This window comes from Lissotriton vulgaris, chromosome 12 (assembly GCF_964263255.1).
Source record: "Lissotriton vulgaris chromosome 12, aLisVul1.2, whole genome shotgun sequence".
NCBI lineage: Eukaryota > Metazoa > Chordata > Amphibia > Caudata > Salamandridae > Lissotriton > Lissotriton vulgaris.
The window spans coordinates 124,838,108-124,859,994 of NC_141700.1; the positions used below are offsets into that span (position 1 = coordinate 124,838,108).

The 21,887-nt window shown below is 50.0% G+C and overlaps 1 pseudogene across 1 annotated transcript; it reads right to left on the minus strand.

Annotated features, from left to right (window-relative positions):
* Nucleotides 1–4,714: 4,714 nt before the first annotated feature.
* On the minus strand, nt 4,715–6,145 carry LOC147673610 (cAMP-dependent protein kinase type II-alpha regulatory subunit pseudogene; annotated as a pseudogene). Its single transcript, XR_015302515.1, has one exon. The product of XR_015302515.1 is annotated as a cAMP-dependent protein kinase type II-alpha regulatory subunit pseudogene (transcript).
* Between the last annotated feature and the right edge of the window lie 15,742 nt (nt 6,146–21,887).

A 21,887-nucleotide genomic window follows, 5' to 3' on the forward strand; every position in this document is an offset into this window, starting at 1 on the left:
AATCTATTTTACCAAAAGAATAGAAACCTCACAGAATGATCAAAAAGAAATATTTCGTATTGTCACAAGCTTTCGAAACCCAAAAATCCTATCTCAGGATATACCACCATCACAAAGTTTTTGCAATGAGATTGCAGATTACTTTGAACAAAAGATTGTAAACATCACCAAAAATTTTCCAGTTATTCCTGTAAATAAGGAACACAACTCGCAAGGAAGTAATCCTGGGATAACAACAAGATGGAATACTTTTGACCCGATTGATAAGGCAGATACTCTGCAAATTATGTCAAGAATTAAATCCGGATCGCCACTTGATCCATGCCCTCCCTCACTAACTCAGGCGATTAAAGAGGACGTAAGCCCCATGATTAATGACATTATCAATGCCTCACTTCAATCTGGAGAAGTCCCCAGCGCGTGGAAAACTGCTATTGTAAAACCACTACAAAAAAAGGCCCTACATGATCCCTCGGTCCTAACAAACCTGCGACCGATTTCCCAACTCCCCGCACTGTGTAAATGCACTGAAGCCCTGGTCAACAAACAGCTAACAACGTTCCTGGAGACAAACAACATTCTACACCCTAACCAGGCTGGTTTCAGAGCTAACCACTCAACTGAATCAGCTCTGTTATCTACAACAGAAACCATAAGAACTGCACTAGACCAGGGGGGTAAGGCTGTCCTTGTCCTCCTTGATTTATCGGCAGCTTTCGACGCGGTGTCCCATACCATCTTATTACATCGCCTAGCTGAGGCTGGTATAGGGGGCACCGTGTTGAACTGGTTCACAAATTTCCTGTTACACAGAAAACAAATTATCCGGTTAGGACAATTCTATTCAGAGGAGAAGGAGATTGGCTCAGGGGTGACTCAGGGCTCTAGTCTGAGCCCTACCTTATTTAATTTGTATATGGCTCCCCTTATCAATGTAATTGCATCCTTTAACGTGAATACGGTTGCATACGCCGACGACACCCAATTGGTCCTGACTCTGGATGAAGACACAGATAAAGCAGAACAAGACCTAAAAGAGTGTCTGACGGCCACTTTCAACTGGATGCATGAAAATCATCTGAAATGCAACTCTGCAAAAACAGAGATCCTACCATTTGGGAAAAACAATTTATTTTTTCCACTCACCTGTTGGCCATCCGATGCGGAGGCTCCTCCCAATGCCATCGATGCAACTCGTAACCTGGGCATAAAATTTGACAATATGCTCTCTTTTAAGCAACAATCCAAAGAAATAGCAGCCGCCTGCTTTAACATTATGAAAGGATTACGTAAATTCTTTGACTATCTGCCATTGCCCGCTCGCCGAACAGTAGCAGTTGCTTTAATTACATCCAGAATTGACTACTGTAATAGTCTGTATGCAGGGGTAACAAAATATACCCTGCACAAATTACAGATGACTCAAAATGCGGCAGCGAGGCTGGTCCTAAGGTTGCCTAGAAGATTATCAGCGTCAGCCGCCCTGAACAAGCTGCATTGGCTTCCTATTTAGAAGCGGATCTTATTCAAAGTCATTGTGATCACATTTAGGTGTTTTCACAAACGTGGCCCAAAATACCTAAATAACAGATTCCACAGGTACCATCCCTCCAGAGAACTCAGATCAGCCACAGCTAATCTGATGACTGTCCCCAAATATAAACTAGCCACTAAAGGGGGAAAGTCACTGGCAGTTCTCGGGGCCAAAGCCTGGAACACACTCCCCACGGATCTCCGCCTAATATCATCAGAACAGATCTTCAAAAAATCCTTAAAAACCTGGATCTATGGACTGTCAGAATCAAAATGTAAAACTCTGGTCTAATTATACATAACAACTTAAACGCAGTTAAAAACATCGTACAACTTGTCAGCAATAAAGACAAACCGCCAGGATGCTCCCTGGAGTGACAGAGCGCTATATAAAAACCCACAAACATCAAACATCAAGCCAATAAAGGGAGTTGTTGAGTACTTTAAAGGGTTTTATTTTCTAGTCAAAAGTTAATTTTTTCTCTGACCCTTTATTCATTAGTAAAATATCAATAAGGTTACAGATGATTGAAAACAGGAAATATAGAATTAAATACAGAACATTCTATAGGTTTCATCCAAAGCATTCCATAAAGGAAAGGAATAAGGCATCAAATGTCAGTCAGAATTCTTTAAAGAGTTCAGGAAAATATAATTCAATAGTGAATTATGCAAGGCTAATCATTAATTATTAATTTGCAAAAATCTCCCATAAAGAGAAATAAATGCATAAGACAAATAAATCCTTTCAGAAACTAGTTAATTAGTCAAAGCATTAACTTAGAATTTTAGCATCTAAACCTGTTCTAATCAACTGCAATCTCTGCCCTGGTGATGCTTAATCTGCCTGTCTGTGTTTAGGAGTAAGACAGCCCGCCCGTCACAAGTCCACAAAAATATGACGTGCAAGGACGTCTCTGAAAGAAATACGAGCAAGAATCCCTCACCTCTCCTCGGACGCGGTCTTCTCCCAAGTTACAGCAATCTCCTCCTGCGAAGTTTCTCGTACCTAACCCATATGATGTCTGGTCTAATCTACTCCCTCTCTCAAGAGCTCACATGCCCCCCTATAGCCCTGAAACCTAAAACCAGAGAGCCAACCACGCCCCCAAAGAGGTCATTATTTATACTCTAATTCTTGGCAGACTACGCATAAATGTTTCAGATTCAGTAAAGCTTGTACCTGATTGGTTAGCAGGGATAACATGAGGGTTTCACCATCCTGTTTTCATTGCAAATTCCAAACCATACCGGTTTTAACAAAAGAAGCGTTAATGATTAATACATCTATATGTTTTTGTACCATTTACAAGGAAAAATGTTTTGGTCTATTTCTTCCTTCCTGTCACATCATACTCAGGAAGGATACTTTAACTAACACTGGTACATTGGCACGATCACAAGAATGTACAGTTCACAGTGGCATTGACTTCTTCTGTACATGAGGCAAGCTGATATAATCTGCGCATGCTCTCTTCTTTCAAAATAATCAACCTTGCTGGATTCACAGGCAGCCATTTTATCTTCGGCCCAAAAAACAAAACAAACACAAAAATAATATTTTACAAAATAAAACCCATTATGTTTTACCTTCCCCATACTAATACCCTTTATAAATGATTACCCAGCTAAGCTATTATTTTAAAGCAGCTTTTCTTATTGTTTGTGCACAACATGCAAAATGTGCAACATAGCATGATGCTTGCACTACTGTAAATTTTCAAAGCGCACACAGTTAATACATACTCATAGCAGCATGCTTTAATGTTTTAGATAGCTTTTCATGCAAAAAAACTGTTTGCCCCGAGTGTAGTGTTTGGTCAATACATGATTCCTCTCACGAACCCAGATACATTAGTGAAATGCAAGATTTCTCATGAGGTGGAAGGATGGAAACACAATATTTTGTGCACAGACCAACTCACTTCTGGGAATTATTCTAGTTAAATATATTTCTGGGGCATTTTGCCATGTTAGTAATGTTTCAGCATCATATTTGGGGCAATACTGTAAGTCAACTATGTAGCAGAATCGATAATCAGACTTTCCAGTGCTTAAATACGTTGACTGCCATACGGTGAACTATAATGCCTAATACACATTTATGTGACAATAAAAGTGAGTGGAAAATAGGCTGAAAGATGTCATAACTGTAAATTATTCTAAAGCACATCAATGAAAAGCAAAATGTTGCCAACATTTGTAATCTTTAGATTTGAAAATATAGTTGACAAGGCATGAAAAAGAAAAAAGGAGGACAACCTGCAATAGACATTTCTTAAAATTACAAAATAGTTAGCTTTCTTTAAAAATGTTTTAAAAATAATCAACTGCAGGGAGAAATAGAGCGGGCACTAAAGGATAATTGTAAGAAGGAGGAATATATTTCTTTAGTGACAGAAAATCTGAATAAAACAGATACAGGTATGAAGTAAACTAATTATTATACAAAACTGAAGATTGCCTTCTGAACATGTGTGCTAGAAGACGACTTGGGCAATGGGACGAAATTTGTATAAAAGCCAAAAAAGCCACTTGTTAGCGTGAATTAAACTTCAACATTTATAGAGAAATATACCCCTCCTCCTAGTCAGACTATAACCATTCATCGAAAGTACCATTACAACACTTATTATTAAAATAGTGTTTTCATTATAATTTATCCTTAAGTGAGCCTTTTCTTTTTTTTTCCGCTGGCTAACTGCAGTTCTTATTAAACATATCTCGTACGGCTCAACATTCAAACCTTTGTCACTTATGCACAGAAAGGTAGGAATTGTACTTACAATATTATGAACAGTCTATTATATAAAATATTTCTGTAGATGTAAAAGTTTGTTGAAAACATCTTGGGGTTAGTTACTATTTTGTAATACTTTGGGCTTTGTATCAGGCACTTAAATGGTTGGAGTGACATGCCATTTGAACCAGGGGAGTAAAAGAAAGGTCCATGCCCCTCTTATTTTATAAATACTAGAAGGTCTAATAATGTGAGTTCAGCAGCAAGGTGGTGGCACAGGTTGAACCCCCTACCATCCTGTGCTGAGACTATTTTCTTTTTGCAAAATGCCCATAACGACGGTAGTAGTAACTGTTCCGTAGTGCCCATTTTCCTTGTGTGTTGTGATGCAGATAAGAGGCTCTTCTCGGTCTTTTACTAGGAAGGCACTGAGGTATGGGGTGCCTTAACTCTGGATCCTTTATGTCCAAGCTGGAACCAAACAATGACACCAGCTGCTCCTTGTAATGAGAAATATTTCTTTTCATAATGTCCATACAGGGTCCAAGCAACCTTTCGAATGCCTGCACATCCATAACTAAGCACTTGACCGTTCCAACAGCATATGCGGAGGCTGCTCTGGGTCTGTTAGTAACAAGAGCAAGTTCTCCAAAATAGTGTCCACTGGAACATCGGGCAACCTCGACTTCCTGGTTATTTTCCTGTCCTTTTGTCTTGCTCTTAATCATGATTTTGACTTCCCCCGATTCTACAATGAAAAAGCAGTCCGCTTTTTCACCCTGAGCAATGATGCGTTCTCCATCTTGGTAGCTCCTCTCTCCTATCACATCCACAATCTTCATCCTCTCAGACATCCATGCTTACATACCTAGCCGCACTCTGAGATCCGCAGGGAAAGGAAATTTTGTTGTTCCTAGATTTAGACTGGTGAAAATGGGTGGCCGCTCATTTTCCCATTTAGGCACCAAGTCTTGGAATGCTCTGCCTGTAAGGCTGAAGTTGGAAACTGATCATCTTCGGTTTCGCAAGGGCTTAAAAACCTGGCTTTACCCGCAATAAATTTTGAAAACTGTTTTCAGGTACCACCACTCATTGATGACTCGTAGTCCTTTCTTCTCCAGTCTATCCCTTGGCGCCGGGAAACCCACTGCAGGTAGCTGCGTGCCTTATAAGTTTAAATAAATAAATAAAGTGCTCCTTCTGATGTTGCAACAATGGTAGCTGCTCTAGGTGTATTGTACATCAAAGCCAATTCACCAAAGCTACCATGATTATCATAGCAACCAACACAACGGGATTCCCTGCCATCTTTCCTGACAAGAATATCATATTGTCCCCGTTCTACGACCTAAAAGTTCTCACCATCATCTCCCTGATCAATGACATGTTCATGTGGCACCACTTTTTTCTCGAACATTGCATCCAAAACCTGAGAGAGTTGCTCCTGATCAAGATTTTTGAAGATCAAAATATCTTTGCAAGCTTCTTGTAGTCTTAGTCGCTGCTCGTCTGTTTTAGGGTGAACAACTCTGGGCTCTGGGTCTTCCTCTTCTTCATCTGGGTTGAAAGCTTCAGCACAAACTGAAACTCTTCTGTTGTATCTGTTTATTACAGGTGGTTCGAAGTCTGAGTCGTCGTCCTCGTCCTCCTCGCCGTTGGAGTCAGTCTGCATGGGCTGCTCCTCCGCCTCGAAGTTGAGTTTTGTGCCCGCGGCCGCCGCCATCCTGAATCAGCTCCAGCTGCTTCTCCTCGCGCAGGCGGCTGAAGTACTGCACAGAGAACTCCACCAGGTCCGGCGGCCACTGGCGCAGCACCTCCACGGTGTAGCCCTGCAGCAGGTTGGTCAGGCCGGCCAAGATCTCGATGCTCATGGTGGCGTCTCCGCGCCCTGGGGCTCAGACAGACAGCGGAGCCCGGCTCCCCTCGGCGGCCCCCGGACTGAGCTCTCCCGCCGTTCCCCCTCTTCACCCCGGGCTAACACTCCTGTCAGAACCGTGCCGTACCGAGCAGCAGGAATGGGGAGCGGAGGCGGCTCTGCGGACCGGACTGCGCATGCGCAGCGCGTGGCAAAGGGAACGAGGCCGCGCGCACACGCTCGCCTAACGGTCTCCCCCCTCCCAGAATCTATGAGGAGAAGCTTCAAAGGCCTGCCGCCTTTGGAACCTGGCCTTGCCTTTTGCTGCCCCCAGCAACGGCTCCCACCGGTTCTGGCCCCCACTTTGGGTGGGAGAATTGGCAGGAAAACCAAACCAGGAAGAGAGGTGACCCCACCTTTGACAACCCCAACCATCAGGTGAGGTAGGCGAGGGGAAGCATACATCTCACACATCCCAGTCCCCTCCATCTTGAAGATAGGGGAACTCAGCCACTTAGGGAGAGGCTCATTCCCCCTCCCACTGGAAGGTGGCATGATAGGGGGTATACCCACTTCAAGGAAGGGACCCATTAGTCGTGACCTGCACATCCCATTTAATGCCCCTAAATTTAGTATTTAGGCGCACCCCTGAACTTTGCCTCCTCAGATTAGAGGAAGAAATATGGACCAAGGAGCTGTGCTGACGCAGAAAGAAGAGGACACCTACTGCTTTGGTCCCAGCCTCACCGGCCTGTCCCGCCTCCGAACTGCCTACTGCGAAGTAAACAACATGTCCAGAAGCCTCCCCAGAGCTCGAAGGACCTGCCCTGCTCTCACAATGGGTCTCCTAGGAGCACTAGATTTGCTCAAAGACTCCAAGACCAGAATCTGGATTCAGGGGATTACGCAATTCTGCACCACTTTGCACCCAACGCCTACAGCCCGAGGTAGAGTGGCCCAACATCACGAGCTGGTCTCCCCAGTGATTCAGACCTAGCATCTGGTGATCCCGGACCTCCCTCAAGCTTCAAGACGATGCATGCAGCCTCAACCTGAAGGGTCCCCCTGACCGCAACCGGAGCTGGTAAGAAAACCCAACACCAGAAGATGCCACTGCATCCGATGCCCCACAGTCTTGGGTGGCCCAACCAACAGTGTCTAGGCATCTCCCTAGATACCAACTTACCTCTCCAGTCGGTGGTTACCTTCAGGAAGCCTCCCTGCCTGAGTCTGCATCAACTTCACTGAACCGAAGGTCTCCAATGAAAAGGGTTCCCCAATATCATTTTGTCACCCTGCACCCGGCCGCCCGAGTGCCGCTGGTGGTGCAGCTCCTGTGCTGATTGTTGGCCACTGCAGTGTGGACGTTAACCCCAGGAGCTTTGCTCCCACACTCGAGTGGGCTGCTCATAAACAGTCCCTAACCGAAGCCCCCTTAGCCCTATTGGCTAACATTGGGCCCCTGCAATCTACATCCACTTGCCCCACCTTTTAGGAGGAGACATTGTGCTGCACCATAGAAAATTTGTGTAAGGAAAACAACTCTGGAGAGAGTGTTCTGGATCCGTGTCAAAGGTGTGGGGAAAAAAGGGAACTGACATATTTGCTCCTGATTAGTGGTTACATGGCTTTGATGATGTCAATTAATGTTACTTTCAGAGTGGACATGAAACTAGCAACCTCCTAAAGAACAAGTTACTTACCTTTGGTAACAATATATCTGTAAGAGACATAGATTAGTTAAAGATTCCTCACCTTAGAATTACCCCCAGGCATCAGACTGGATCCGGAGAATTTTTTCATCAGCAGTACCCCTGCCCGTCGATAGGTGGCGTCGGTCTACTCTGCATTCGTCGTTGGCGTCATGGTCGCCGTATTGACGTAGCGGTATCTAATTAGACGCCGCCCTCGCACGCTGACGTCAGTTCTTTACATGACATTCCACGTCAGAAGCGCAGAGCCATGCAAGACACTGACCACTGGTGCACAAAATTAAGGCCCTGAAAGGGAGCCCTTAACCCTAGAAGTCAGTTCGCAGAACGCGGAGGATGGGTGGGGCAGTAAGTAATCTATAACTAATCTGTTTCTTACAGATGTATTGTTACTGAAGGTAAGTAACTTGTTCATCTGAAAGAGACAGTTCTAGATTCCTTACCTTAGAATAGATACCCCAGCAATACCAACTCCGGAGGTGGGTCTGCGAACTAAGTTCGCACCAGAAAGTCCTGTAGAACAGAACAGCCAAAGAAGCAGTCTCTCCGGACCTGGCTATCCAGGCAGTAATGCTTTGTGAACATGTGCAGAGATGCCCACATAGCTGCCTGACATTGAGGGGGGACACCACGTCCCAAAGTAGTGGTAGCTGCAGTCACCCTGGTGGAACGAGCACGCAGTCCCACTGGAGGCTCCTTCTTTGCCAAAGAATAGCAAGCTTTTATGCACAACACGACCCATCTAGAGATGGTACGTTTGTGCACGGCCCAACCTCTTTTTGGCACCCACATCACCAACAAAGAGCTAGTCATCCACCCGTAACTGCTTTGTGCGAACCAAATAAAATGAAAGCACACATTTGGGATCCAGAAGGTGGAGCATATCTTCCACCTTAGAGGATGCTGAGGCAGAAAGAAGGTGGGCATAGTGATGGTTTGACCAATGAGGAAAGAAGTAACCACTTTGGGAAGAAAAGAAGTTAGAGCTCGAAGGACAACCTTGTCCGGATGACCAGCCAGAAAAGGAGGTTTTTGAAGAAAGAGCTTGGAGCTCACTCACGCTGCGAGCAGAGGTGATGGCAACCAGAAAGGCAGTCTTTTAAGTCAAACGTCTGAGAGGACAGTTCTGTAGCAGCTCAAAGGGAGCACACATAAAATAAGTTGGAACTAAGTTCAAGTCCCACTGGTGCATTACGAAGGGAACAGGATGAAAAAGATGAGTTATGTCCTTAAGGAAGCATTTTACAACAGCGGACTTGAAAAGAAAAGGCTGATCAGGAAGCATAAAAAAAAGCTGAAATGGCTCAAAGGTAGCCCTTTAGAGTGCCCAGAGCAGAGCCCTGCTGGGCCAAAGAAAGGACTAACAAGAGAACCTTAGAAAGAGGATCCACAGCTTTTGCTGTGCACCATGCCACAAATTTGTTCCATCTGCAGGCGTATACCTTCTTAGTGGAGGGACGCCTGGCTGCTAAGATAACATCACATACTTCGGGAGGAAGGTCAAAGGCTGTCAACTGTCACCGCTCAGTCTCCACACGAGGAGGTGGAGACTGGATAGGTTCGGGTGGAAGACCGTCCCCTGCTGCTGTGACGGAAGATCCTCCCGAAGAGGCAGTCTGATCGGAGGATTGATGGCCATATGTAACAACTCAGGATACCAGACTCTTCGTGCCCAATCCGCAGCCACAAGAATGACTTGGGCCTGATCGTACTTTATCTTCTTCGGCACTCTGGGTAGAAGTGGTATAGGTGGAAAGGCGTATAGAAGACCAACTCCACTCGTGACGAAAAGCGTCGCCGACCGAGTGCCGCCTTGGAAATTCCAATGCACAGAATTGTTGACATTGAGCGTTCTCTTCCGTGGTGAATACATCTAACAAAGGCTCTCCCCACTTCTGCAAGAGACCTTGCACCATCTCCGATTGAAGACACCATTTGTGATCCATCATGCACCTGCAGCTGAGCTCGTCCGCCCTGGTGTTCGGAGAACCTGCTAGGTGTTGAACCACAAGGGATATGCCCTGATGTTCCAGGCATGTCCAGAGATGGAGAGCCTCTTGACATAGGGTCCACGACCCCACCCAGTTTGTTGCAGTACCACATAGCTGAGGTCTTGTCCGTGAACACCTGCAATACACTTCCCCGGACAGAGGGAATGTTTTCTTTCAGTATAATGCGGTTCGCCCAGAGCTCCCAAAAGTTGATGTGGGGCCCGGACACTGCCAGAGACCAGAGGCTTCTGATATCCGCCTCTCACATGTGGCCTCCCACCCCACCCTAGAAGTGATGCATAAGTCACCACTGTGAACTCTGGTTGGGGAGTGGAGAGGGATCTGCCATTGACCCAATCCTGGTTCATAACCTGATGCTGTGCCCTCTGGAACTTCAGGTCCCACTGCAATGGCAGCATAGGCCGCCTGGCATGTTCCACCAGCAGGATGCAGGAGGCCATGAGGCCCAGAAGCGTCAGGGTCCTTCTGACCGAAACCAGGGATAGAGGCTGAAAAATCTGAATCATAGCCCAAATATCCCGGACTCGCTGCTCAGGAGAATAAGCCCAAAACTGCATTGTGTCCAGAACCGCTCCAATGAAATAGAGTTTGAGAGGGAATCAGGTGTGACTTCAGCATGTTTAAAGTGAACCCCAGTGAGTGCAGGAGGTCTGCTATAGTTTGGAGGTGGGAGAAGACTGCCTGGGGCGAGCCCGCCTTCAAGAGCTAGTCGAGATAGGGGAAGACTGGAATCCCTGATCTGCACAGATGAGCTGCGACCACCGACATCACTTTCGTGAACACTCGAGGGGCGCTGGTAAGGCCAAAGGGGAGCACAGTAAACTGATAGCGATTGTGGCCTATAGTGAACCGCAGGTACCGCCGGTGGGCCGGCAGGACAGGGATGTGAAAGTAAGGGTCCTGCAAGTCCAACACTACCACCCAGTCCCCAGGTTCGAGGGCAGACTGGACATGGTCTAGTGTCAACATTTTGAACTTATCCTTACGAAGGAAGCAGTTGACGTTCCTGAGATACAAGATAGGACGCAGGGATTTGTCCTTCTTGGGCATCAGAAAGTAGTGGGAACAGCAACCACAACCTACTTCTGGAGCAGGACCTCGCTCAACGGCTCCCTTGGCCAAGAGAGCCATAAATTCCTGTTGGAGAAGTGCCAGATGATCCTCTGACATGCGATGGTGCTGAGATGGCATTGAAGGAGGGGTAGTCTGGAAGGAGGGGGAGTAGCCCCTTCGGACTATCTGCAAAACCCACCTGTCCGATATGATGGTGCACCAGTGGGGAAGCTGATGGCGAATCCTTCCACCCACTGGCGATTGGTGGCCCCTGAAAGGTCAGGCTAGGAGGGTCGCACAGGGGCTGGACATCTTGAGCCCGCATGTGGCTCTGGGTGGAACGTGGCGGGGCACCCCATCTGTAGCCATGAAAGGGGTGAAAAGCAGACTGTGCAGGGCGGGTGGTGGAGAGGCCCAGGGACTTGGCCGTAGCCCGGAAGTCCTTGAAGCGCTCTAGTGCGTTGTCTGCTTTGTCGCCGAACAGGCGAAGGCCATCAAAAGGCATTTCCAGCAAGGTAACCTGGCCATCCCCGGAAAAACCAGTCGAACTCAGCCAGGCGTAGTGTCGAAGGGCTACCAACTTTGAAATCGTACTGCCTAGCGAGTCGGCGGTGTCCCGTCCATATCTTATGGTAAAGTTGGCTGCGTCTCTCCCCTCAGCGACTGCACGGGAGAGAATGGCCCGGACCTCCTCTGGGCACTGTGGCAGCACCTGCGCTACCGTATCCCACACAGAGTGGGTGTAACGGCCCAACAGACATGCATTGTTTACGGACCGCAGTCCCAAGCTGGAGGAAGAAAACATTTTCCCAAGATGCTCCAGCTTTTTGTATTCCCTATCAGGTGGTGCGATAGGGTATGTCCCTTTGGATGTAGAGGCTTGGACCACCAAGCTCTCAGGGGTGGGGTGTTGGGAGAGGAAAGAGGGGTCGCCCAGAGCCGTCGGGCAATCAACCTATCCACAGGAGCCCCTGTGTTGGGCTTGGACCAGGTGTCCAAAAGGATGTCAGTAAAGGCTTCATTGAAAGGCAGCAGGGGCTCCAAAGAGGCTGCTGCCAGTTGAAGCACCTCCATCAGGAGATTCGTATTGAACGCCATCGTAGGTAGTTCGAGGTTGAGGGCCTTGGCCACCCTACGTAACACCACTGTGTATGAAGCACCCTCCTCTGTAGCCATGGTAGAAGGTGACAGCATGCCAAGGTCTGGGGAGGTATCCTGACCACTGGCTTCCCCCAGCCTCTCTCTCCAGTCCGGTTCATCCAACTGGTCAGCTAAAGGGTCTACAAACCCCTCTCAGTCCTCCTCACCCTCCTCTGGTTGCCAATCTGGTCTGTAGAAACACCAGGGTAGAACTGAGGTACAAAAGTACCGCTCAACGCCGGTCCGGCTCCATGTCCAAGTCAGGGTGGAGGCCGGGGTCAACACTGGCTGGGGACACAACAGGCGTCGGGTGGGAATGTGGTGCTGGTGAAATCGGCACCGGGGGGGGGGGGTGTTATAAGGCCTGGGGGACCCTGCAGTGCTGGGGCCAGAGCCAGCGGAGTCGAAGGCCCAGGGCCCCCAGCAGAGTCCGCACCGGCGGAGTCGGGCTGCCCAAAGATGGCATGCATAGCTTCATAGAAACTCCGAAGCTGGGCAAGGTTACTCCGGCTCCCAGAAAGGGGGGGGGCGACCTTTCAGGCTCCGCACGCGGAGCTGCGGGATGGGCAACGTCCACATCCCTCGTCGCGTCGGCCGACGGACGGGGAGCATTTTAAGAGCGACGATGCTTCTTCGACTTCTTCTTGTGCTTCGACTTACCGGAAGAGTGTGAAGACTTCGTTGACTAGTAGTGATGACTCCTCGACCTCCCGCGCATCTGGGACCTGGAGCAGACTGCTGGGCCTCGAGAAGGTTTTGGGACCGCACCCGCAAAGACTTCGTATTCATGGTCTGGCAGTCTGAGCACGACTTGGGGTCATGGTCGCGCTCCAGGCACCACAGGCACACGCGGTGTGGGTCCGTAAACAACATCAGATTGCGACAGGTGTTGCCAGCCTTGAAGCTGGGCCAAGGACTACTGGACATCTCTGCGTGCACCAGGAGTTTATAGACTCAACAGTGTCGACAAAAGTCACAAAAAAGTCAGTCAAAAAGTGACTGGAGGTACCGCTGTATTCGGATCTGCCCTGGCTGGCCCGAAAAAAAAAAGAACCGACGTCAGTGTCTCGTCTAAGTAGATATCATGATGTCATTACGGCGACCACGATGCCAACGACGAACATGGAGTCGACCAATGCTGCCTATTAACGTGCAGGGGTACTGCTGATGAATAAATTCTCCGGATCCAGTCTGATGCCTGGGGGTAATTCTAAGGTAAGGAATCTAGAACTAATTGTCTCTTTCAGATACTGACTGTTAAGATTTGAAGTTTCCAGATCCAGTCTGACACCTGGGATTATTCTACAGGCGAGGAATATGGAGGTAGAATTATCCATTAGAAGTTACAAGTTGTTTCTGTTCAAAGTGAGGTTTCGATTTCGAGGTGACTTGTGATTCTGCCCTGAAACAAACCATAATTCACCAAGAAATACTCATAGGTCTGTTTCAGGCTCACCCCAATGAAAGAAGAGAGACATAGCCACCTCCAAGTGCAGAAAGCACTTGTGATTGGCCAAAAGATGCCTGCTGAGTTAGTTTGTCCTGCTGTCAAGGGACCCTGAAAGGGTGACAAACTCTGTGAAGGACCAGCCAAAGACTTAGCCCCCAGACAATACGAACAAGTTACTTACCTTCGGAAACACATTATCTGGTAGAGGCTATCTATCTGCAGATTCCTTACCTTTGAATTTCCCAGGTATCAGGCTGGATCCGGAAGCTTTTGCTGAGCAATACCCCTTGCACACAACGTCGGGTGGCTCCATTCAGCTCTGTGTGACAACGTCATTAGCCTCACTTATGACATCACGGTGCCTATATACAGGGCCGGACTGGGACCCAGAACCGGCCCTGGCAAAGTGCTTGGCCGGCCCCCCCTCCCCCCTCCCCCCCCTCCGGGAGGAGAGGGGAGGGGGGAGAGGTGCCCCCAACCATGCGGCCCACCGGGGAATTGCCCGGTGCCCTCAACGGCCAGTCCGGGCCTGCCTATATAGCACAACAACAAAGCTGCCAATACTGATAAGCAATTCCTATGTCAATGAATGAAAGATGCAAGGAAATGGAGCCAAGCACCCAAAAGCTTATTATTTGCTTTTATTTTCAATATTCAAAAGGATTTGTTTTTATTTAAGAAAAATATATAGGAGATATGTACCAACAAATGACAAAACATGTAATAACGCAGAATAAATACACACACAACTTTTCATTCACACTCAATCCTAATAGATCATTTGTGCAATCATACCCATTTTTACACATTCAACACCCTCAACACATATAACAAAGTCCTAATCGGCCTGAATAGTTATTATGAAAACAGGCCTTACCACTACCATACCAAGGTTTACAAAAATGCTTAAAAATTACATGAGCAACGAAACAATTTTAGTGATACAATCATAATGTCGCGTCAGTTTTAATCACAAGGTCAACACAAATTAAATGGGAGTGGCATTGACAAAGGTCTACGCGTTTCAAACCCCAGCCATTGTAGGGGTTCTCATCAGGACCAACAACCACAATTTCAAGAATAACCACAGCCGTGGACTTCCTCGAAAAACCAAGTCAAAGGGTGAATTCTATGTCAGGACCGGAGGCTTCAGATTATGCTATATCTTCCTTCGCTTTATTAACATAAAGAAACCACAGCAGCTTAGGAAAAGATATAATAAGAACAAAAAATGCTTTAAACATAAAGCATTGACGTAATGTTCAACAAAAAATCAACAACAACTCCCAAGAGTCTCTTTGCTTGTAATAATAGTCCATAGTCCTTTGTCTCTGTCCATCATCACTATATAACCGGACTTCCCATCATCTTCCCCCTCTTTCTTCGCTGCTCCCGCAGCCAGATAAGTGCTTTTCTATTTTGTCTTCTTTTACTGTGATTGATTGTCTTGTGTGCGGTCTTTGGGGACTCCTTGCATGGTTTATTCCCTTTCAGAGTCCCCGGTTGCGGGAACGTTCTTTCGTTCCTACGCAACTTTATTCCCACTTGTGTGCGGTGTGTACATAGACCGCAAGGGGGCGGCCTGTCGTCTCGCCGACCCTCCGGCGCGCCTCCGCAGTGCGAGGAGCCACGCCGTGGGGTCTGCTTGCGCAGGGGCCGACCCTCGCGTACCCCTCTGACACCTGGTGCTCCGGGTCTGTACTTTACCAATTTTGACGCCCTCTGGGGTCTGTATAGCGGTTCTGACCGCGTGAATCGCCTTCGGGCGAGATCTGTGCACCTCTTTTACCCGTGTGTGGCCTAGCACGCTTGAGGGGTACGTAGACCCGGTCCCGGCGAGGAGGGTCTGCGCGCTTGGGGGTTGGTGCAGCCCACCTGCCACGTCAGCTGGCCCAAAACGTGATCGCAGCCGCTGGGCCTGCCCACATTCGAGAACTTTCTCGGTTGCCGCCCTCTTGGGTGCCCCGCATTTGCCCCTTGGTTCCGAGATGGAAGGGGAGTACGATGAGGAGGCCTGCCCCTATCTGCAGGATGATGAGTTTTATCAGGCGGTGGACAGCTCCATCTATCGTTGCGTGACGGAGGTGGTAGGGCCCATGGAGGACCGCCTTTCTGCCCGCATCGTGGAGGAGTGTGCGAAGCTGGCAGCGGCGCAGGTGCCTCCGTCCCCCGAACTCCCAGGGACGTCCGGCGGGTTGCCACCCGCTCCGAAGAGACCCCGTGGTGAGGGACCTTCATCGGAGGCCCAAGGCGGGGACAAGGGCGCTTTCGAGCGACTTCGTGACGCCTTCCTGGCCAAGGCGACGGCGGTGCCTCCGACGCCCTTGGTGGACCCTGGCACTTCGGGCGACGTGTCTACGGCGCCCGCCTCCCCGATCTACGACTCTCCGGACACGGATGACGACGGGGAGTCGACCCGTTCTTGGCTCCCGACACCTTCAGCGAAGGAGATGCCCCGAGACGAGTCGGGCATGCTGGACCCGGACGAGATCGTCCACCCCCGATCCGCGGCCTGGGCCCCGGGGGAGACGGTGGCGAAGTTTGTCGCGGGCAGGCTGCGCAAGCCCCTGGAGAAGGAGGCGAGGGGTTGCCTGCGCGGGGAATGCCCTCGGCCTACTCTGGAAGGGAAAGTGGCCATGACACCAGAATTGGACCCCAAGATGGCCACCTTCCTGGCGAAATTCATGAAGGACCCCAGGAAGGGGATCGACCGGTCCTGGCGGGCTTGCCAGGACAAGTTGTTGGATGCGGTCGGGCCCGCCACGAAGATCCTCGATATGGCGGAGGAGGCTCGAGCGAATGGCACCGCCATTTCACCGGAGGTGCTCTCCAACTGGGCCCAGAGGGTGATCGTATTTTTGGGCAACGCCAACTGTGCCCTGTCCACGGAGAGGCGGCGTTCGCTCCTTATCAAGCTGGATCCGAAGCTGGGGGACCTGGCCTCGTCGGAGGCAGGTGCCGTGGCCCAGGGTGGCCTCTTCGGTGAGCCTTTCATCCGCGAGCTGGGAAAGTTCGTGAATACGTTCACGTCGCTGGACAAGGCCCAGTCCAGCATCAAGAGGGTGTTCCACCAGCGTTTTTCTGGGGGGGCCGGTCGCGGCAGGGGCCGCGCGATCGGCCGTGGTCAGCAGACCGACAACCGTGGACAAGGCTCCGGAAGAGGTCAGTACCAGACCTCGGCCAACTACACCAACTTCTACCCCACGAGGGGACAACGCTATGGTGGCAGAGGGTTCAAGAAGAACTCCGGACAAGGAAATGCCCCCGGTAAGTGTACTTTGCTTGGATCAAGTTCCGATTGGGGGGCGGCTGGCAAGCTTTTACGGGGAGTGGGAATTGCTCACTGCCGATGCTTGGGTTTTGCAAACTGTGAGAGGTTTCCATATAGAGTTTCACGACCAACCAACTCAGGTGAGGCCCCCGCGCCCGATGGTTTTCTCAGAATCCGACGCGCGATTGGTAGACGAGGAGGTCTCAGACTTGCTGCGCAAGGGAGCCATCCGTCTATCAACGCGCCACCCACATGGGTTCCTCAGCAACATCTTCTTGGTAGACAAGACAGATGGGGGCAAGAGGCCTGTGATCAATCTCAAGGAGTTCAATGGGTGGTTGGTCTACCGTCACTTCAAGATGGAGGGGATCCACCTCCTTCGGGACGTGCTCCTCCCTCGGGATTGGATGGTGCGACTGGATCTCAAGGATGCCTACTTGGTCGTTCCCAACCACCCCCCTCATCGTCGTTTCCTACAATTCCTGTGGGACGGCAAGGTGTTCGAATTCACCGCCCTGCCGTTCGGTCTTTCTTCGGCCCCGTGGTGCTTCACGAAGGTCCTCCACCCGGTAGTGGAGTTTCTCAGAAGTCGGGGGGTCCGTATGATAGTATACTTAGACGACATCCTCCTCATGGGGCAGTGCCCAGAGGTACTGGCAGGACAGCTGCGTCAAGCTGTCGGCCTGCTTCAGAGACTGGGGTTCGTCATCAACGGCTCCAAGTCGGTTTTGGTTCCCACTCAGCAGATCACCTTTTTAGGTTTCGTGGTGGACTCGGTACAGGCGGTCTTGAGCCTACCGGGTCGGAAGGTCGCAAAGATACGACACCTGCTTCGGCAGACGATCGCGAGGGATCGTACGTCACTGCGCCATGTCGCCAAGGTGGTGGGTCTTCTATCGTCCTCCATCCAGGCGATTTTCCCAGGCCCGCTGCACTACAGGGCTCTTCAGCGCCTGAAGGCGCAGCATTTGCGCCGTGGGATGTGTTACGATCAGTGGGTCCCCCTCACGGACGAAGTGAAGGAGGAGATGTCATGGTGGCTGTCTCACATGGAGGCATGGAATGGGCGAGCGATCTTCGGGTCGGCTCCGGACTTGATCATAGAGTCAGACGCCAGCAGGTCGGGCTGGGGCGCCCGGTGCGGGGATTTTTCCACCGGCGGCGCCTGGTCGTCAGAAGAACAACAATTGCATATCAATTGTTTGGAGCTCCTTGCGGGCTCCTTCGCGGTTCGCTGTTGGACCAAAGATTCGGTGAAGGCTTGTGTCCTGCTACGGATGGACAATATTTCGGCGGTCCGGTATGTGAACCACCTAGGAGGTCCTCGGTCCCGCGCCTTGGCGGACTTAGCGAAGGACTTCTGGGATTATTGCCTGTCTCGTCACATTGCGGTGACGGCGGAGTATCTGCCAGGCCAGTGCAATCAGGTAGCGGATTGGCACTCTCGGCATCTCAGGGATGCCAGCCAGTGGAAACTGGATCCGGGAGTCTTCCGGTGGCTACACTCCCTTTGGGGCCCCTTCTCGGTGGACCTCTTCGCGTCCCGTCTCGACCACCAGCTGCCGCGGTTCTACAGCTGGAGGCCGGACCCTCTGGCGGAGGCCACGGACGCGTTCTTGCAGGATTGGAGTCGGGAACAGCCGTTTGCGTTTCCCCCGTTCTCCATGATCATGCGAACGGCGGCCCAAATACGCCACCAGGGTGCGGAACTGGTGTTGGTTACACCGCTGTGGAGGTCTCAAGTATGGTTTCCGGTTCTTCTGGAACTTTCTTGGGATTTTCCAATCCTACTCCCCCCGTTTCCTCTGCTCCTGACGAGCCCGGATCAGGAACCTCACCCTCTCGTCATGCAGAACACTCTCCGCCTCGTGGCGTGGAGGCTCTCAGGAGACGCTGGACGCTCCCGGGCCTTTCGGGGTCAGCTGCGCATTTGCTCTCCAAAGCATGGGCCGATAGTACGACGAAGCGTTACAGATCCGCTTGGCTTAAGTGGATGCGTTGGTGTTTACGAAGGGGTTTGGATCCCATGGTCGCCGGCCTTGTTCCCGTGCTGAATTTCCTGGCTCATTTGGCCGACAAGGGTTTAGCGTATAGGACGATCAATGCTATCCGGTCGGCGATTTCTGCGGGCCACGATAACATCGATGGCCACCCGGTAGGGGAACACCCTTTTGTGTGCCGGCTTCTGCGAGCGGTTCGCCTCGCACTACCGCCAGAACCCAGGTACTCCGTCCTTTGGGACGTCAATTTGGTCCTGAATCTGTTCCTGTCGTGGCCAGCGAATTCTTATCTGTCTCTTAAGGAGCTCTCGGCAAAATTAGCCATGTTGTTATGTCTGGTCTCTTGTAGGCGCGTCTCGGACGTGCGCGCGCTGGATGTTCTGCACGCATTTTTTCCCCGGATGGGGTTACTTTTACGGTGGGCCGACCCACTAAGACGTCGTCGCGTTCCATTTCTTATCCAGCCTTTACTGACACTCCTAAGTTGTGTGTCATGCAATGCCTCAAAGCATTTGAGGACCTGACCTTGGATCTGCGCCCTCCGGGCGAGCGTCAGCTGTTGATTGCCCTGCGGAAGCCACACAAAGCTGTCTCCTCCCCCACTATTGCTCGGTGGGTGCGTTGGGTCATGCAGGATGCGGGCATCAATACTTCTCTCTTTGGAGCACACTCCGCCAGGGGGGCCATGGCCTCTAAGGCATTCTCGGTGGGTGCTCGTCTGGAGGACCTTATGCGAGCAGCGGACTGGTCCTCGGATTCCACCTTCAAGAGGTTTTATTTTAAGCCGGTGGTGGATTTGGCTCAGTTGGTGGTAAGTAAGCTTTAAACTAGCATAATCTGAAGCCTCCGGTCCTGACATAGAATCGAAATTTGCCTAGCTTACGTAACGGTAAGTTTCAATTCTATTAAGGACACGGAGGCGAGGATTATCCCACCCGGACTACAGTGGTGTCTCTACCCACCCGTATGGCAGTAAGTAAAGCGTTTTCCTTTACGTTGTCAGTGCTGTGTTGTTCACTGAATGCTCCTCGCCTTGTTGTCGCATTTTCCTGGGCCACCTCGCTGATACTGTTCCTTTTTTGGCAGGCAACGACGGTGCTAAACAGGACCAATGAGGCTTAAGCGTGATCTGCGCGAAGAAAGAGGAGGAAGATGATGGGAAGTCCGGTTATATAGTGATGATGGACAGAGACAAAAGACTATGGACTATTATTACAAGCAAAGAGACTCTTGGGAGTTGTTGTTGATTTTTTGTTGAACATTACGTCAATGCTTTATGTTTAAAGCATTTTTTGTTCTTATTATATCTTTTCCTAAGCTGCTGTGGTTTCTTTATGTTAATAAAGCGAAGGAAGATATAGCATAATCCTTGCCTCCGTGTCCTTAATAGAATTGAAACTTGCCGTTACGTAAGCTAGGCAAATTTCGATTCCCTCTTGTTATTGGACTATGAATCCTGTGTTTTAGAAGAATAATGATATGAAGAATAATGATGCCCCAGGACTTCGGCACCTTCTAGGTCAAGTGCTCGTCCGCTGGGTATATATTGAATTTAGGTTCCCCTTGCCGAAAGGAGTAGAGTAAATGTGTCTCCCCCGACTGTCACCAGCTCTCAATTCTGGCGTCTTTCCTCCAATGTCCGAATGAATCCTTACAGCCTATATAGGCGCCACCTAGGTGCACGGGCGTCAGTGCTTTTTTTTATTTTCCATGCCAGAAGCGCGGAGCCACGAAGTAACAGACATAGTCGTGTGCAAAACTAGGGCCCTGAAAAGGGGAGTAACCCCAGCTCTACAATATCAGTTCGCAAAGCGGGAAGGCTTGGGTGGGGCTGTAAGGAATCTGCACCTAGATAGAGTCTCTACGAGATAATACGTTACCAAAGGTAAGTAAGTTGTTCATCTGATAGAGACTTCTAGCTCTTAATTCCTCAGGGGGTTGCTTCTTTGCCAAGGCATAACAAATCTTGATGCAGAGAACGACCCAGCGAGAGATGGTCCTTTTCTGCACTGCCCTTCCCTTCTTTGCTCCCACGTACCCCACAAAGAGTTGGGTCATCCACCCGGAACTCTTCTGTGCGGTCAAGGTAGAACAACAATGCTCTTTTTGGCTCAAGTCGGAGACGCTCCTCTTCCTTAGAGGGACGCAGGGGAGCAAAGAAGGTGGGCAAAGTGATGGGCAGACCACCCGGATATGCACAGATGAGCTGTGACCATCCCCATCACCTTGGTGAATACCCGAGGGGCACTGGTAAGGCCGAAGGGAAGCATGGTAAACTGAAAGAGCTTGTGAACTATCTTGAACTGCAGGTAACACCTGTGACCCGGCAGGATGGAATATAAAAATATGTGTCCTGCAGGTCCAACACTACCATCCAGTCCTCTTGGTCTAGGGCAACCAGAGTGAGCATTTTGAGGAAGGGATTGACAGTCCAAAGATCTAAAATGGGCTGTAGCCCCTTCTTCGGGATCAGAAAGTAGAAGAAATAACAGCCACTGCCTACTTCTGAAACTGGGACCCTTTCTATAGCTCCCTTGGCCAAGAGAGCTGTAACTTCCTCCTGGAGCAACTTTAAATGATCCGCCGTCAACCGTTCCGATTTGGCAGAATAGGAGGAGGGAAGGAGGAGGGAAAGAAAGAAAAGGTAGGGAACAGCCCTCCTGGACTATCTGCAAGACCCACTTGTCCAATGTTATGGATCTCCAGTGGGGGAGATGTAGACACATTCTCCCACCAACTGGAGTAGTGGAGCCCTGCAGAATCAGCCTAGGATTGTTTGGAGGCTGCGGCTGCTGGGGGCAGTGTGGTTGACTACTTCTGGCCTCCATTCAGAGATCAGAATGCACCACGTCCTGGTATGGCTTGGGCAGTCTGTGTGAGATGATGGCTGGGATATAGCTGACGTGACTGGAAACCCCTTCTGTTGGCACAAAAGGGGCAAAAAGAAGACTGTGTGCAAAGGGTGGAGGAGAGGCCCAAGGATCTGGCCGTAGCGCGAGAGCCCTTGAACCTGACCAGAGCCAAGTGGATGTATGTCGTTACAATGCATACTTTTACAACGCCTACCTTTACAATGCATTTCTTATCCCGCAACATCCATTACAACGCATTCCATTACAAC